The sequence below is a fragment of the Papio anubis genome, chromosome 8 (assembly GCF_008728515.1).
Source record: "Papio anubis isolate 15944 chromosome 8, Panubis1.0, whole genome shotgun sequence".
NCBI classification, from domain to species: domain Eukaryota; kingdom Metazoa; phylum Chordata; class Mammalia; order Primates; family Cercopithecidae; genus Papio; species Papio anubis.
The window spans coordinates 47,414,494-47,431,433 of NC_044983.1; the positions used below are offsets into that span (position 1 = coordinate 47,414,494).

The 16,940-nt window shown below is 37.7% G+C and overlaps 1 protein-coding gene across 9 annotated transcripts in view; it reads right to left on the reverse strand.

Moving 5' to 3' along the window:
* Positions 1-16,940, reverse strand: part of PCMTD1 (protein-L-isoaspartate (D-aspartate) O-methyltransferase domain containing 1) — a 113,389-nt gene that overhangs the window by 92,804 nt on the left and 3,645 nt on the right. Inside the window, exons 1-2 of one of the 9 annotated variants that reach the window (XM_009213021.4) lie at positions 9,362-9,479; positions 6,556-6,647 (exon numbers count right to left, since the gene is read on the reverse strand). The exons of the other annotated variants lie outside the window; for them this stretch is intronic. The gene's annotated coding sequence lies outside the window, so the exon portion shown is untranslated. Of the gene's footprint in view, positions 1-6,555; positions 6,648-9,361; positions 9,480-16,940 lie in introns of those variants that run through there. 9 annotated transcript variants of the gene reach the window in all.

Genomic DNA, 16,940 nt, shown 5'->3' on the forward strand with positions numbered 1-16,940 from the left:
ACCTGTCACATGAGGGGGGGGAAAAGCAAAGAAAAATCACCTTAGGAAGGAATGTCATATTGTTATTCTCAGTTTAGGTTGGAGAAAAGTGGCATGACTAATATCAAATAAAGTTGGAAATGCAACAGGAAACTTATAAGAGCCAAAACCAAATCATGGGAACAAACTATAACAAAACAAAGCTTTAAAGAAAATGGTAATTTAAAACTAAAGTCAGTGTACTCATGTTCATGATTATCACACTAAACTATAATTTAAGAATCTGAGGTGGGCTATGGGAATTCATATATAAATCAGGTTGAGGAAAACACAGATTAATAGGAAAGTGAAATTATGTGAAAACTGAGTACTTACAATTTACAAGTCAACAGGTTCTATTCAATTAAAGCTCAGTCACACACCTGCCTCTGAGCAACCAAAGCAAAATAAAATAACCAGAAAAAAAGAGAGACAACTATGTATCTCATTTCAGGTAGAGAAGACATTCTAAATTAAAAAGCCACAGGCAAAACGTAAAAATGATAAAAATGATATATTCTATCTGGCAAAGCACAGAGTAAAACATCAAAATACAAACAAACTGGGGGAAAAATTGCAACATGTGGCAAAGGGTTGATATCCAAATTTATAAGAATTATTTACAAAGAAACATTTTTAATTTTTGTAATAAAAGGGCAGAAGGCCAGGTGCAGTGGCTCATGCCTATAATCCCAGCACCTTGGAATGCCAAGGCTGCAGGATTATTTGAGGCCAGGAGTTAGAGACCAACCAAGGCAACATAGCAAGACCATCATCTCTAAAAATTTTTTTAAATTTTTTTTTAAAAAATAGCCAGGTGTAAGTGGTGGCATGTACCTGAAGTCCCAGCTATTCAGGGGGCTGAGGCAAGAGGATCCCTTGGGGGAGTTTGAGGTTACAGTGAGCTACAATAGCACCACTGCACTCCAGCCTGGTCAACAGAGCAAGATCCTGTCTCCTTTTCATGAAAAAAAAAAGGGGGGGGAGGCGGGCAGAGGAGACAACAAGTATTTACCAGAAGAATTACTAAACCACAAGCAAATATGAAATTATGCCCAACCTCAGTGGCAATTAAAATGCAAAATTAGAAAGACAACTTTAGGCCTGTAAGATTCACAGTGATGTTTTTTAAAAAAACTTATTGAAAAAGGTGTAGGAAAACATGTTTCGTATTTGTATTTCTTACTACGTTTTCTTATATACTAATAATAATCCCCCACGTCCTATCCTTAGGAAATATCAACTCTTCCACCTTTATTGGGAATTCTAGCATCTCTACTGTAGTCTTCTCTACTCCTCAACTCATACCATAATCAGGGGCATCCTCAATGTACATGAACAACCTTTTCAATCTCCAAAGGAACAACTATGACACCTTTAACTGAGGACTTGTATCACCCAATTGCCCAACCTGAATCCTTACTTTTTTCTCAGACCTGATTTTATGTCTATTTGGCTTGCTGTCTGCCACTACAGTCAATGTCACTAGTCCTCTACCCCAAGGATCAGCAAACTTTTTCTGAAAAGGCCAGATAGTAAACATTTTAGGATTTGCAGGCAATAGTTTCTCTCCCAACTACTGAACACTGCTGTTGTAGGGCAAAAGTAGCTATAGACAACTTATAAGTGAAAGAACATGGCTTTGTTCCAACACAATTTTATTTCTGGACACTAAAATTGGAAAGTCATATCATTTTCATGTCATAAAATATTCTTCCAACCATTTGAAAGTAAACACCATTCTTAGCTGCAGACCACACAAAAAAAGACAGCAGTCCAAGTTTGGCCCATGGGCCACAACGGGCTAACACCTACTCTCTTCTTCTTCCCAAATCAATCCCATGAACATTGCTTCACTGAGTCTTCATTAATCCCAATCCTTCATTCTAACTTTCTGCCTCACTCATCTTGCAAACTTCTGATCATGGAACAAGCCAATAATCTCTCTTCTCCATGGACTGTTTTATATTGTGAAGTGTTACTTAAGAAAGAAATCCAGTGCTTGTATTGGTGCCACTAAAAATTCATAATCTTCAAGCTTAACTGGATTTTCAACAATGCCCAGCAATATCTCTGTGTTTATTCACCTCTGGATCCCACTCCCCTCCCACAGCAAATTCATTACCACTACTACAACCAACAACCTCTCAAGACCAGGCTCCCTAATTCAACAAAGGGTCCTGCTTCATCCTCCACAGAAAAACAGGTCCTAAGGCAAAAAGTCTCAATTTGCCAGACTGTCACCCTAATCCCATCCCATTTGACAAGAATATTACAAATATGATAGCATTTATATTTACATCTACAGACAGGCAGAGTGTAGTAAGTTCAACCTTCATTTGGACCCCAACAGATCTGATTTCATCCACCTTAATAATTACTACACTTAGTAGTTGCCTGGCATTCAACCAACTGTTTTAGAATTGTCTTTTAATTATCCCTCAAAAAAACCTTCAAGGTAGGTTTTATTATACTGATTTTACAAAGAAAAAAATGTAGAGCTGGGCTTAAATCCTTGGTGTAATTCCAAAGCTGCAGAACTTTGCTCATATCTGGGCTCCATTTTTTTCCATTTCAAAAGTGCATTATCTAATCTGAGCCCTGAATACTATTTCAGGGGCACCTCCAGCCATCTCTCCTCCCACAGCCTTTGCTGAAGTTCCCTTAACCACAATACACTTCAAGCCTCCCTGTTCTTGCATATGCATTCTAGTCTCTACCTAGAAAGTCCTCCTTGTTCACTAAGATGCCACTAATGAGTCCCCTCCTCTTAGAAATCTCTAAGTCCAACCCCAAAACACTTATAAGCCTTAGTCTTTTCAGGCTGTCATAACAAAGTACCATAGACTGGGTGGCTTAAACAACCCAAATTTATTTTCTCAAGTTAGAAATCCAAGATAAAAGTGCCAGCAGAATCACTTTCTGGTAAGGCCTCTAGGCCTCTCTTCCTGGCTTGCAGATGGTCACCATCTTGCTGTGTTCTCACATGACCTCTTCTCTGTACACACAAAAAAGCACGAGGGAGCGCTCTGGTGTCACTTTTTAAAATGATGCTATTGGATCAGGGCCTCACCGTTATGATCTTCATTACTTCCTTGGAAACCCCTTATTCAAGTACAGTTACACTGGGCATGGGGTAGGGGGCGGTCAGGGTTTCAACATATGACTTTTGTGGGGAAATGAACATTCAATCCATAACTGTACCTTTGTTCAAAAGCTCTCAAACACCCTGAGCCTATGTGTATCTCTGTATCCTCTCTCCACAAAGTGACTATCCTGTTTCCCAACCACTGGACTGTGGCCTCTTCAAAGTAAGGGTCTACATGCTAGTCACTTGTTTACTTCTGACACTTAGCTGAATGCCTTATAACAAAGATAGTATTCAAGACTGCTACTAATGAGTAACTGAGTGCAAGTTTCTCAGTTATTTAAGATCATGAAAAGAAGACATATATCTATGTACTTGACAAATTATACCCTCCACTGGACATTAACATAGCCTGTTTGGGGTATTATATTTCATTGGAGAGAAAACACAAGTCTTTAAAAGCTTACAATTTAATTGTGAATATCATACTTCAAGTCTTTAAAAGCTTACAGTTTAATTGTGAATATCATACTTTAAAAAAAAAAAAGAAAAAACGGCCGGACGTGGTGGCTCACACCTGTAATCCCAGCACTTTGGGACGCCAAGGCAGGCGGATCACGAGGTCAGAAGATAGAGACCATACTGGCTAACATGGTGAAACCCCAGCTTTACTAAAAATACAAAAAAAAAAAAAAAATTAACCGCGCGTGGTGGCCTGTGTCTGTAGTCCCAGCTACTTGGGAAGTTGAAGTGGGAGAATGGTGTGAACCCAAGAGGCAGAGCTTGCAGTGAGCTGAGATCGCGCCACTGGACTCCAGTCTGGGCAACAGAGCGAGACTCTGTCTTGGGGGTAGGAGGGAAAAAACAGACAAAAAAGGTAAGGTAAATGCTTCAGAGTTCAAAATAAGAGAAAATGAACAGGGAATATAATAGCTAGATGGAATAAAACCTATGAAACCAAAAGTATTATCATCAGATTATAAAGTATTTAAACTTGTAATTTTCCATGGCCTGAATTAAGTAGCAAAGACTGTAGTACAGATGCCATAGTTCCCATTAAAGGTGAAAGAGTTGACACTTCAGTGTCCTAAAGCTAGCAAGTGGGGAGACTGTTATTAAGAGTAAAATATATATATATATATATATGTATATATACATAGACAGATACTAAGAGAGGGACACACACAAAAACACAGGGAGAGGAAAGAAATTCAACAGATTTTCCTCTGAATTATTAATGCAATATTAAGCCACAGTAAATCTCACAAAAGAGCAAATATTTTAAACAGTTTTATAAATATTAAGTATAAGGAGGTACACAAAGGTTGGCAAATGCCCAAGATATTTTTAAAATGTGTTCAGAAAGTCAAATTGAAAACAACCTAGGTATGTGTATTTTCTAAATCATTCCCTTGATGTACAGACCTAGCTAGCATAAGGTAATAAGGGCTTTTTTTAGGCCTCTGAATTCCCTGCAGTTGAATTACTGTGACAAAAGCAATAAAAAGAGGCCAAGTAAAAATCAGTCATATTATATTGCTGAAATTTAAAAACCTCATTCCAGAACTTTAAAACCAGTTGTGTTCACAAAAACAAAGACACAGTTCATAAATATTCTTGTGCAAATAAACCCAAACAAAATAGGCACTTTGATATTTGTGAAAAGCAGGTCAAAAGAAATAAAGAAAATCATAAAATTATCTAGTTTGCTCTGTCATTCATCAGACAAAACTACTCGTTCAAGGGCATACTGACAGATTTGTGGCTCCAGTAGCTTGAGTTTCTTTTCAACAGATCCTAAAATAAAAGCTATAAAATATGACATTTTCTGAGATAAAATGCCTTCTTTGGGTCTGTTGCTATCTGCTGAACATTACCTATCAGTTGGGATTGAGACAGTGATAAAGCCTGATATTGTAAAATAAACCAGGTGTACCTCTTAAAAATACAGACAGAGCCACTGATCTAAGTCAGTGCAGTAAAAACAAGCAGTGCCTAAATATTTGGTCCAGGACTACAGTTTCATTTTTATATTTCAGTATGAGAGAATACAGGAGGCAAGCAGGAAATAGCCACAATCAGCTGAACTGGGAACAACCAAACACAAAAGCAGGAATTGGCCTCTAAGTCAAAAGGAGTGTATCATCATTTTATCTAGAAGAAAAGTTTCTGAATGGCAAAAGGAAATAAAATAACAAGTATGTTCTTCAAGAAAACCCTAGCGTAGTAATATGCTGCCCTGATCCCACCAGGGATTAGGCACAAATAAATATTCTTTTTAACACCCACTGCCTCAATCCCAACTGATAGGTAATGTTCAGCAGACAGCATTGGAGAAAACATTGCAAGGGGAAAGGACTTTGCTTTCCAGCCTGGTGCATTGCTTGGCAGGCTTCCCCAGCACTCTCTTTTGGACAGTTTGTAGAACACAGCCTCTAGCAAAATGCCTCTATGAACATCTTTCTATGGTATCCTAGAGGATAGATTTCTGGCAAATTCCATCAACTTCTCTGCCATCCAATAACCTATGGATATACCCTCTCCAACAAGACCTGATCTCAGCCTGGGATAGTCCTCTTCTTTGGGTGCTCAATTGTAGTTCTAGAAGTAGTGGCTGTTTCTTACATCTATTTCTATATTCTGTAGCACTTTCTGTACTTCCTACTAGCTCTGTTACAGTAAATAATCCTTTACACTAAACATTCTCTGCTCAAATTACTGCACGATTTCCTGACTGGACCCAGATTTATGTAATCCGAAAACCAGAAAGACTACACACAAGCCACTGAAATAAAGACAGAAGTTGAGCAATAAAATTAACTAAAATACAACAGATACTGATACTTGGCCAGACAAAGCATCCACAACCTCCTCAATTTAATTTAAATTACTATATCACACAAACATCCTCTCATCCTTTTCATTTTAACTTCTAAGTATTTGGGTGCGGGGAGGGTATCTTTGCTTCTTGGCAAAATTTTGAACACTTCTTACCACATTTTCTGCGTTAAGAGAGCTGTCATGCTGATCAGAGAGGGGAAGTTAGATGCCAGCAGTCACCAAGAGTACTGAGAGTGGCAGTTATCAATTCTACCACCTTCAAGTTCCTACCTAGACAATACATCATACAAACTTTTAGACAGGAGGATGCCTTAGTGGCTTCATCTACAGGAGTTGGCTTGAAAAGAGCTTGTTAACTGAAGCACATGTTTTTTCTGGTGCCCTTGCTTCTCTCCTATAAACTTACATGATTATTAACACACATGGGAAATGACAAAATAAAACCACTGAAAAACTCCTTAAATTTCATGTAGGCAGGGGTAGGTAGGCTAAAAATACAAATTCACAAAGGAGCTATTTGCAGAAAAACAATTTTACAATAAAGCAACAGTAAATGACACTAAATAAATCACATACTTTGTCACTGTATTAAAATGCAATACACTCACCACCACAGAAGAGTGGTAACTGTCAGAAAGACAGCCTTATGACTCTACAGGGGCATACGTTGTTTGTGCTGGGTCAGAAGGTTATACGTGTTCTGGAAAAACAAAAACACTTTCAATGATAGCAATTTTTTGTAATTTGTGTTATCCAATGACATTACTATAAATTCTCTTTTAACAACTCGAGAGCATAGAGTGGAAATGCATTTTTGTGTACTTACAGTGAATGCACAGGGATATTCTTTCCTACTAAGAATAAAGACTATGTATAATTTTTTAAAGCACAAGGCTCTTTCCTCCAAACTGGTAAGAATCCTTGCAGCAAATTCACAAAGACCTCAACTTCTGTCTGCTTTTCTGCAATTTAAATAGCTGTTAATTTTGTCCCTTCCTCCAACATATTGCCGAAGAGACTTCAGGACAGGTATTTTTCCTTTCTCCTGTTGGACTTACTCAAAATCATCATCCTCTTTAGCAGAAATTTTCCAGTGCATTCAATAAGTTTCTAGATTAATTTCACTGGGGAGGGAAGTTCTATCATTTCAAATTTAGAATATATCTAAAACTATAGCCCCTCACCTTTCAGACCAGGTACTCTTCAATTACTCCCATTCCCCTTAGTGAAAAGCCCTTTTGTGAATATCCCTATCCATTTTTGCTAGATTACTGCAATGAACTTCAAGATGATCATACCTGTAGTTGTGCCAGTTTCAATGGCATCCTATATGCCATTTTGATTCATCTGCCCAGTATATAACTTTTATCAATAAAGAGGCTCCAAAAATCCAGAGGTGCCCCCAAGATTCTACGAAAATGGGAAGAAATCTCACTTGGCAGGACTCAATGCTGCCCCCATTTAAACACAGCTGCACTAGTTGTATCAGTTTTATAAATGTCATCTTAATATTTTGTTGGGGACAGGCTGTTTAGAAGTCATTTCCATAAGGATTCAAATGGCCACAGTGTATTTACCTGTATTAGTTTTCTATCACTGTCACAGCAAATTAGCATAAACTTTAATGGCTTAAAACCACACAAGTTTATTATGTGATAGTTCTGGAAGTCAGAAGTCTGACACACGGGTCTCATGATACAAGTCTCACCGGGCTAAGATCAAGGTGTTGGGGAGACTGTTCCTTTCTGAAGGTTCTTTGGGAGAAATCTGTTCCCTTGCATCAGTGTCTAGTGTCCATCTGCTTTTTCTCTCTCTCGTGCGCGCCTCATGGCCCTCTCTTTCCTCTGTCTTCAAAGCAAGAATCATGGGGCTGATTCCTTTTCTGCTGTCTCTCTGGTTCTTTCACTCTGCCTCCCCCTTCCATTTTTAAGGACCCTTATGATTACACTGGGCTCATCGGGATAATCCAGGATAATCTTCCTATCTTAAACTGATTAGCAACTTTAATTCATCTGCAACCTTAATTCCCCTTTGCCATATAAGGTCACATATTCGCAGGTTCCAGGGATTAGAACATGGACCTCTTTGGGGGGCTACTATGCACCAACCACACTACCCAAACTTTGACTCCTACTCTTCAGGGTAATGCTGTTCCATAGGGAATCAGACACAATCCATCTTAAATATGTATACCTGCAGCCCAAATCCATCCCTTCTTCTCCCATTTCTCATCCAGCATACAGGTGAAGAAACAATATGGCAAAAGGATCAGCAGCAAGAAATATGCTTATTATTCCTTGACAGACGTGGAATTTATTTTCTCTTACAGGCAAATAATACAAGGTTATGTTCTTAAGATAGTCTCAAATCCTCTAACTGAAGCAATAACTATGTATAAACTAACAGTGCAAGAACATCCTGAAGACCCTGAAACTCAATTTTAAGTAGCAACTGGAAACACTGCAAAAAATGAAACTATCAATTGTCTGGTATGGTAATTATCAAGCCACACAATCATTTTCCTCGTTTAAAAAAAAAAAAAGGCCGGGCGCGGTGGCTCAAGCCTGTAATCCCAGCACTTTGGGAGGCCGAGACGGGCGGATCACGAGGTCAGGAGTTCGAGACCATCCTGGCTAACACAGTGAAACCCCGTCTCTACTAAAAAATACAAAAAAAAACTAGCCGGGCGAGGTGGTGGGCGCCTGTAGTCCCAGCTACTCGGGAGGCTGAGGCAGGAGAATGGCGTAAAAACCCGGGAGGCGGAGCTTGCAATGAGCTGAGATCCTGCCACTGCACTCCAACCTGGGTGACACAGCGAGACTCCGTCTCAAAAAAAAAAAAAAAAGAGTATGCTCAGTCCCAACATCTGAGAACAGTTTCACACAAAAAAGTTTTCATAATTTCTTTTTTTTTTTTTTTTTTTTTGAGATGGAGTCTTGTTCTGTCACCAGGCTGGAGTGCGGTGGCACGATCTCGGCTCACTGCAACCTCTGTCTCCTGGGTTCAAGCGATTCTCCTGCCTCAGTCTCTCAGGTAGCTGAATTACAGCTACCACACTCAGCGCCATCACACTCAGCTAATTTTCTTGTATCTTTAGTAGAGACAGGGTTTCACCATGTTGGCCAGGATGGTCTCGATCTCTTGACCTTGTGATCCGCCCACCCTGGCCTCCCAAAGTGCTGGGACTACAGGCATAAGCCATCACGCCCGGCCAAGTTTTCATAATTTCTAGTATCTTACTCTATTAGAAGAAACTGTGCCTAAATATAAACTTCAAGTTTAAAACTGTTTACAGTTCATTCCTAATTCCTGACTTTACTTTTAGGATAGTAGAAAGCTACCATACAGATTCATTCTGAGTGCTTACGGAAGTTCAGTTCAATAGAGTAAGACCCTGTATATGATGGTCCATACCTTTTCTTAGCTGTTGGCATCCAACAGGATATAGTAGTAGATTCAAAACTGTCACTTCAATGCAGGAGGATTCCAGGTTGGGCCTCAAGAGGGAGCATCCTTTTTTTTTTTTTTTTTTTTTTTTTTTTTGAGATAGAGTCTCGCTCTGTTGCCCAGGCTGGAGTGCAGTGGCCGGATCTTGGCTCACTGCAAGCTCCGCCTCCCGGGCTTACGCCATTGTCCTGCCTCAGCCTCCCGAGTAGCTGAGACTACAGGTGCCCGCCACCTCGCCTGGCTAGTTTTTTTGTATTTTTTAGTAGAGACGGGGTTTCACCGGGTTAGCCAGGATGGTCTCGATCTCCTGACCTCGTGATCCGCCCATCTCCGCCTCCCAAAGTGCTGGGATTACAGGCTTGAGCCACCGCGCCCGGCCTGGAGCATCCTTTTAAAAACAGATTCCCCTGCAGGTAAATGACTTTTGTGTATCACAAAAAAATGAATGTGAAGATACACTAGATAACAAAATATTTACACATTTAGGAGCAGGACCTGATTTTTTTAATGCTCCCACAGTAGAAGGCACTACAGGGTATGAAAAGAAATCAGCAGGCCCTGACCTTTATAAATAAGCTTTGGGGTAACAATGAGAAAGAGATCCAGAATCAAACATATTCATGAAAGTCCGAACTCATAGCCTTTATTTTACCATTGGCCATTAACCTTTCTATGACCTACCTTAGTTTTAAGAATCAAATGAAATAATGTACATACTTCATTTGATTCTTAAAAATTTAATAATTTTTATCTAGCACCGAGTAAAACAAATTAACGTTACTGGTAACTGAAAAATACTCTTTTAAGATCCAAAGATTAAAAACAAACTAATGAAAGTCTTTATATAGTGTATCAGTTCTACAGTCTTAGCGAATTACCCAGCATAACTCAACCACTTCTTAGTGGCTCAGGGTCATTATGAGGAATATTATGATAATGGTATGCCAGGAGCACCTCAGAGACCAACACACACAGTAAAAGCATTCCACCATCTGGAATTGCTTTGCTCTCTCACTGCAGTAATTTCTCGTTTCTTTTTTGTGTGACTAGATGATTCAAATCTGCTTTATTTTACACACAACTATGTTGGGTCTAATGTGACTCCACAGTCTGTCCCTGACTATATAGGACACATTCTCCTTGTTTTTCCTAGGCCTTTTGTTGTTATTGTTAACTCCTCACTCACTACCTACAATATTGGTAAGAGACCATGAGGTTATAAGTCCAAGTTTGGCCTCTACTGAAAGTGGATATTGCTTCTAGGTTAGGTTCGTCACTTTCTGTCAAGTGTTAATTGATCTCATAATCTCTGAAAAGTAGCATATGACTCACAAAATAATATATAACTTTTATTACTGATTATTAGTGCAACTACCATTAATTAAGCACTTACAGCATAAAGCTTTGAGGTGTTTTAAGTATATTAACACATTTCAGTCTTCATAAAATTTTTTGTAACGGCATTACTTTTAGGGATGCGAAACGAAGGAAAGGGATTAAATAACTTCCTTAACCTTTTACAGCTAGGAGGAGGCAAAACTGGGGTTTAGTTCTAGATCTATCTCACATTAAACCCTATTTCTTTCAACAACCTTGATTGCTGAGTCTGATACCACCATTTTATAGAAAATAAAGCAGATTGAAGAAATCGAAGTCACTTTGAATTTTAGCTCATGCATCTATAAAATAGGAATAATAGTACTTTCCTACCTCTTTGACGAGACGCAAAGTTACATGAAAATGTGAAAAGTATCAAATTTAACAGGGTCTCATGCTGACTACAAAATGCCAGGAAGCACCATTCCCACAGAAAGTGTCAGTTTTCCTGAAGCAGTACAGGGAATGCCATTTATATTATATTCTATGTGAATATACACGCATATATATATTAGTGTATACACATACACATACATGTATACACATACATAAGTGTGAAGTGAATTAATTTTATTAAGTGCTGCCTAGATACAATAAAACCAGTGATTACTCGACAGTGATAACTGAACAAGTCCTTAACAACAACAACAAAAAAAGCTTATATAAAGCCTTTTTGTCATAAATAATGAGGTAATTAAACTAAACTTTAAGTCCAAGGGGATTACCTCCCTTTCCTTTAAAGCCAAATCAACTGCATGAATGGTTATAATTCACAGATATTTATATAGATCATTGTAGAAATGCCTAAATCTTTCCATTTCTAATTTCTCTGGTTCATAAAAAAATAAAGGTTCAAATTACTCTATTTACAGGGAAAAGTCAAGCCCATTAAAATGGTTTAGATGCATTTAAAATAATTCTTTCACAATGGGATTTACAATGCATGTTAAATCAGTATAGAACACTGGTAGGCTTTTCCTTGAAACTAAAATTAGAGTGGCTGCCTTTGCATGTTCCAAAATTTGTTCTTTCACAGTTGAGTATGAAGACTGACCAGAAAATTTTAAATCTGCTCTAGCCACCAAGAGCCTATAATGAAAACATGAAAACTTAGAATACCAAGACTTACAGGAGTAACAGAGATAAACCATCCTTCTAAAACAAAGACTGTTTTGCATTTGCTTTTTGAGCTATGACATTTCTAAATAGTTCCTTCTATTCAAGGCCCAATATTTTAAATATGGACTACAAAGATATAATGATATGTAATCAGAACAAAACCTCTATACTACTTAAGCAATAGCAGTGACAGAGACGCACTGACTGATCCACCCACCAGCACACCTGTGGCTCCCATAACCAATACCTAAACACCCATGTGCTTGGCTGTACAAATGTAGACATCCCCTAACAATGTTAAGCCAAGGCCTTACCACAACCTTGGTTACTTAAAGCACCACTTCCTAGCACAGATGCAACCAGGTCAGAGAAAATGCAAGCACTCACATTTTCCATTCTTCTATCACCAAATGCATCTGCCTTATATGGCAGCAAGACATAAAGCTGGACATTTCTCGTGGTGTTTTCATTTAACACAGAGTTCTCTCAGAATTAAAAACCATACAAGCCCTAGATGATAACATCCCTGTTAACCTGTTTCTCCTTTTCTTTATCCGTATTTTCTAGTCTTTCCACAATAAATTTCTACTGCTGTTATACAGGGAAAAAAGCAAAATCAAATAAATGAGCTTTTACTTATTATGTTCACAATATCTAGGAAAGTATAATTGACCAAAGAGAGAATCACAGGAGCTCAGAAATGGGTCAGTGCAAATGAACCACTGTTAAAAATAAATCTAAACCATATGAATGTAGGCAGCATATACATACCACCCTAAAAATAAATGACATGAGGTCGGGCAAGGTGGCTCACTCCTCTAATCCACTTTGGGAGGACAAGGCAGGAGGATGGCTTGAGCCCACGAGTTTTGAGACAAGCCTGAGCAACACACTGAGACGCCTATCTCTACAAAAAATGAGAAAAAAAACACATTAGCCAAGCATAGTGGCACATGCCTGTAATCCCAGCTACTGGGGAAGTTGAGGTGGGAGGATTGCTCGAGGTCAGGAGGTGGAGGTTGCAGTGAGCTGAGATCGCACTACTGCACTCCAGGTTGGGTGACACAGCAAGACCCTGTCTCAAAAAAAGCCAAAAAAAAAAAAAAACCAAAAAAACACTCAAATCCCAAATTTAGCATAGAATGTCTGGAAAATAAAGAGAATATATCATTATTCAATAAATTATATGCCACTATTTAAAAAAATACATATATATTATAGCTTGAGAAACCTTAAATGATCTGCAGAAATACCTGCTAAAACTAGCTACACAGGCTAAATAGGTAGTACCGTTTACACAATAACAGTGTGTATTTACAGCCCCCTTGGATCTAAAGGAATTTTCACTATATATTTACCTGGTATCCCACCAACACCTTCTTCTCTTGTTAGATTCTGACTTTTACATTCATTCCATTTACTTGTTATTCAATAGAATTCTGACTGACATTTTTAATATGCATGAATATACTGTTTCTGTTTATATGTAAGTCCGAAAGGATTCATACCAAACTGTCAAAAAACCATTACCCCAGCAAACCATGAGGAGCAGACACAGATGATGGGGGCCTGCTTGTTTAACTTCATTTAATTTAGTAATTTAAATCTTATTTCTGTATATACAATCATTTTTCAATAAAAAGATTAATGACCACATAAAATATTGCAAGCCACGACATTTCCTTCTAGATGACACAAAGGGATCTAAATTCAACCCCTGAATAGGTTTCCTATGTTAAATATACCAGCATAGGCTATAGATGCAGACACCAAACTCCAGATACCAGGTATCCTTTCTGAACACTGAACGGCTAATACATGCAGGGCTGACCCTTGCCCAGAGTGGATCATTTGTCATGGCAGCTGCTACCCATCACCACTACCATCCCAACTCTTCCAACTCAACTGTTAATTATGGATTCTAGCAAATGTCTTCACATAACCCCATAGTTCTCTCCATTCACTTACACACTAATCATCAGGTCAGAAAAGGAACCAAAAAGCCCATTTCAGCTTTCAAACTTTATTTTCCCCTACAAGGAAAGACCACCTACTTTTTACTTTTCTTCCTTCAAAGTGTTGTCACAATGGTTGTAATAGTCGGAAACTAAATGCTCATTAGTAGGGAATATAGTTAAATCAATTATAATTGATATACAATCTACAGTTGTAACTACATATAATATACTCTGAGGCTGAAATTTTTTTTAAGAATGAAGTAGTTCTTTATCTCCTAAATGTCATGTGAAAATCCAAGTGAAAAAACAGCAGTGTCTTTCATCTTTATGTAAGTGGAAAGAAAAAGAAATTTATTCATATTTCTTTGTACATACAAATAAATAGTTTCTATTATATCATTCTAGAGATAAATGACTACTTTCCAGGGGGAAAATGGGAGGCTGTTGAAGACACATTTTCAGTTTATATATTTTTTGTATCACTTAAAATTTGAAACATGTGACTATATTACCTATTTTTAAAGTCAGTGAATTATTTTAAACTCGCTTACAACTTGTATCTTCAAAGAAATATTTATGATTAATATTTTATAAAGCTAAAGGCAGGTAGACTACAAACGGATTAGTCTGAGAATCAGTCTCATTCCTTTATGAGCATGCATTTTAACATTCCAAAAAGAAAACGTCTCTTCCCATCACCAAGATATCCTACGTTCACAATTCCTAACAGAATTATATTTTTACTTTATAAAGCAAGAATAATCACTTATTAGTTAGCTAAACTATAAACAATACAGGGCGCAATGGCAGATATAAGAAAAAACTGTAACTTCTGCATGACAACCATTAATATCGATAGATTATTTTAAGAAAGTCTGAAATTTCATATGAACTCTTCAGCAATGTAAGAATTATGTATAACCTGTGTGAGGGCATTTCAGCTGATTGTACAACTGGAGCTTCCTGATATCACCAAAAGAAATAAAACAATACTAAAATATAGACAGAGTTGTACTCCATCTTTCACATCTATGTAAGCTTAAAGAAACTATAAGATCAGAGAGTTTATGAGAATATTGCACTCATTAGAAAACTTGTCTGACTCAACAGCATGGAAAATAATTCACATGGTAAATCATTTTTTTTTTAATTTATATACAGTACCAAGAAAGGATATGTGCACACAGAAAAACAACACTGATCTGTCTTAAATAAACAACATAATTACCTTATAATCTGAAAACAAAGAATTCATGATAGCCCACAAGAAATTTAGTTCTGTTATGGACACACACAATTAAAAATTCTAACAAGCTAGTGCGTGTGTGTGTGAGAGAGAACGAGAGAGAGAGACACAGAGAGAAACTAAAATCAAATATACCGCTTAAATACCATTGAAAGGGGTAGTTTACCAGGGATCATTTTCATACTTATTTACCCATACTTCCTGAGCACAAGACACAAGGAACAGTAAGACATAGTTTGTGCTTCAAGTATCTTATATAATCCAATTACAACTGTTAGAGTACTCAAAACAAATTTAGAGTAAAAAGTATCATCATAGGTTAAACAGCTGTATGAATGTGCAGGAGATTTTACTACTATACTACACAGACCGGGAGGTGGGGGCTCTAGGGAAATATGGTGTACGCTGTATAAACTAGACTTTTACATGGAGGACTCCTAAAGGCAGAGATGGGAGAAAGAAAAAAATTCCAAGAAATGGAAATGCATGAGAAACAAAAAAAGTAAAGTAAAACTGAAGTTTACATTCTTTTTGGAACAGCTGCTGGAACATAAAGAATGTAACTTAAAGTTTAACTAAAACAAGAAATAAGTTTTGAAAGGGGCACTGAAGTCAAAAGGGAACACTGAGGAACTCGGGCTTTCTTCCAGAGTGGATCAGGAGCCACTCGGCAGAGGCACAGTGGTCAAGAACACAGACTTGCAAGAAGACATGTTGGGATTCAAATTCCAGCTCTTCTACCTACTAACAACTCCTTCAAGATCATGAAGTTCCAATTTCTTCACCTGTAGAATGGGGATAATATAAATTATAATGACCACATGAGAACAAAGGATTCAGCACATTGACTGACATAAAAACACCCAAGTGAATTTGTTTTGTTTGCTTGTCATCAGGCAGGGAACCTGATCAGGACTACATTTAGGACAATTAATAAGCAGTATTCACAATGAATGGCAAACCAAGAGATTAATGTCTCTTGTTGTGTATATGACTACTGGAAGAATTGAAAAAAGATAAGCGAAATCAGGAACCACAATGCAGTAAAATGACCAAAAAAAAAAAAAATTCTAAGAAAAGGAGAGAGAGAAGAAACAAGGATGACCTTTTGATTTTGAGTCTAGATGACTAAGAAAATGCTAAGGTCATTAATATAAACAAGGAAGAAGAATCAGGCTTGCAAAAGAAGTTTAATTCTGAATCTACTGATTCAAGATTACAAAATTACAGCTACTAAGTTGATCAGGGAGAACAACGTTGGTAAATCTGAAGCTTAGGAATTAAAATAAGGCCGATGATACAGAATTGGAAGCCTCAGCAAAGAGGGTGTGGGGAATGAGCAGTTGAAACCATGGATCTGTGTGGGATTGCCAAAGGAGAGAACGAATTCCAAAAAGGAAACGAACTAAACCTAAGGTAACACCTAAAGGCAACACCTATCTGAAATTCAGGAAGTGAGAGAGAAAAATGAACAAAGGCCCCAAGAAGGGTGAGTTGGAGGTGCCATTTGTGAAAGTCACCAAGACAGACCTTCACAGCATTTCACATTCTGCAGCTCTTTCAATGCTCATTATAACTTTAGATTATAAACTGAACTGACTTCACCAATTGATAATATGATTATCATAAAAGGTTTTTAAGAGTCTGCAAGTTACGGAAGAGTGCTCAGTAGAAAACACAAAAGAGTGTTTTATGCAAATTAGTGTTTAAGCCCCAAGAATATTTTAAGCTCTAGAAATCATACATGATGCATGTCTTGTATCAAGACATAAAGTTGATTTATTTCTGGCTACCCGTGCATATATGTTTCAAAAAGGATTTTCAGGTTAAATTGGAAAATACGCTA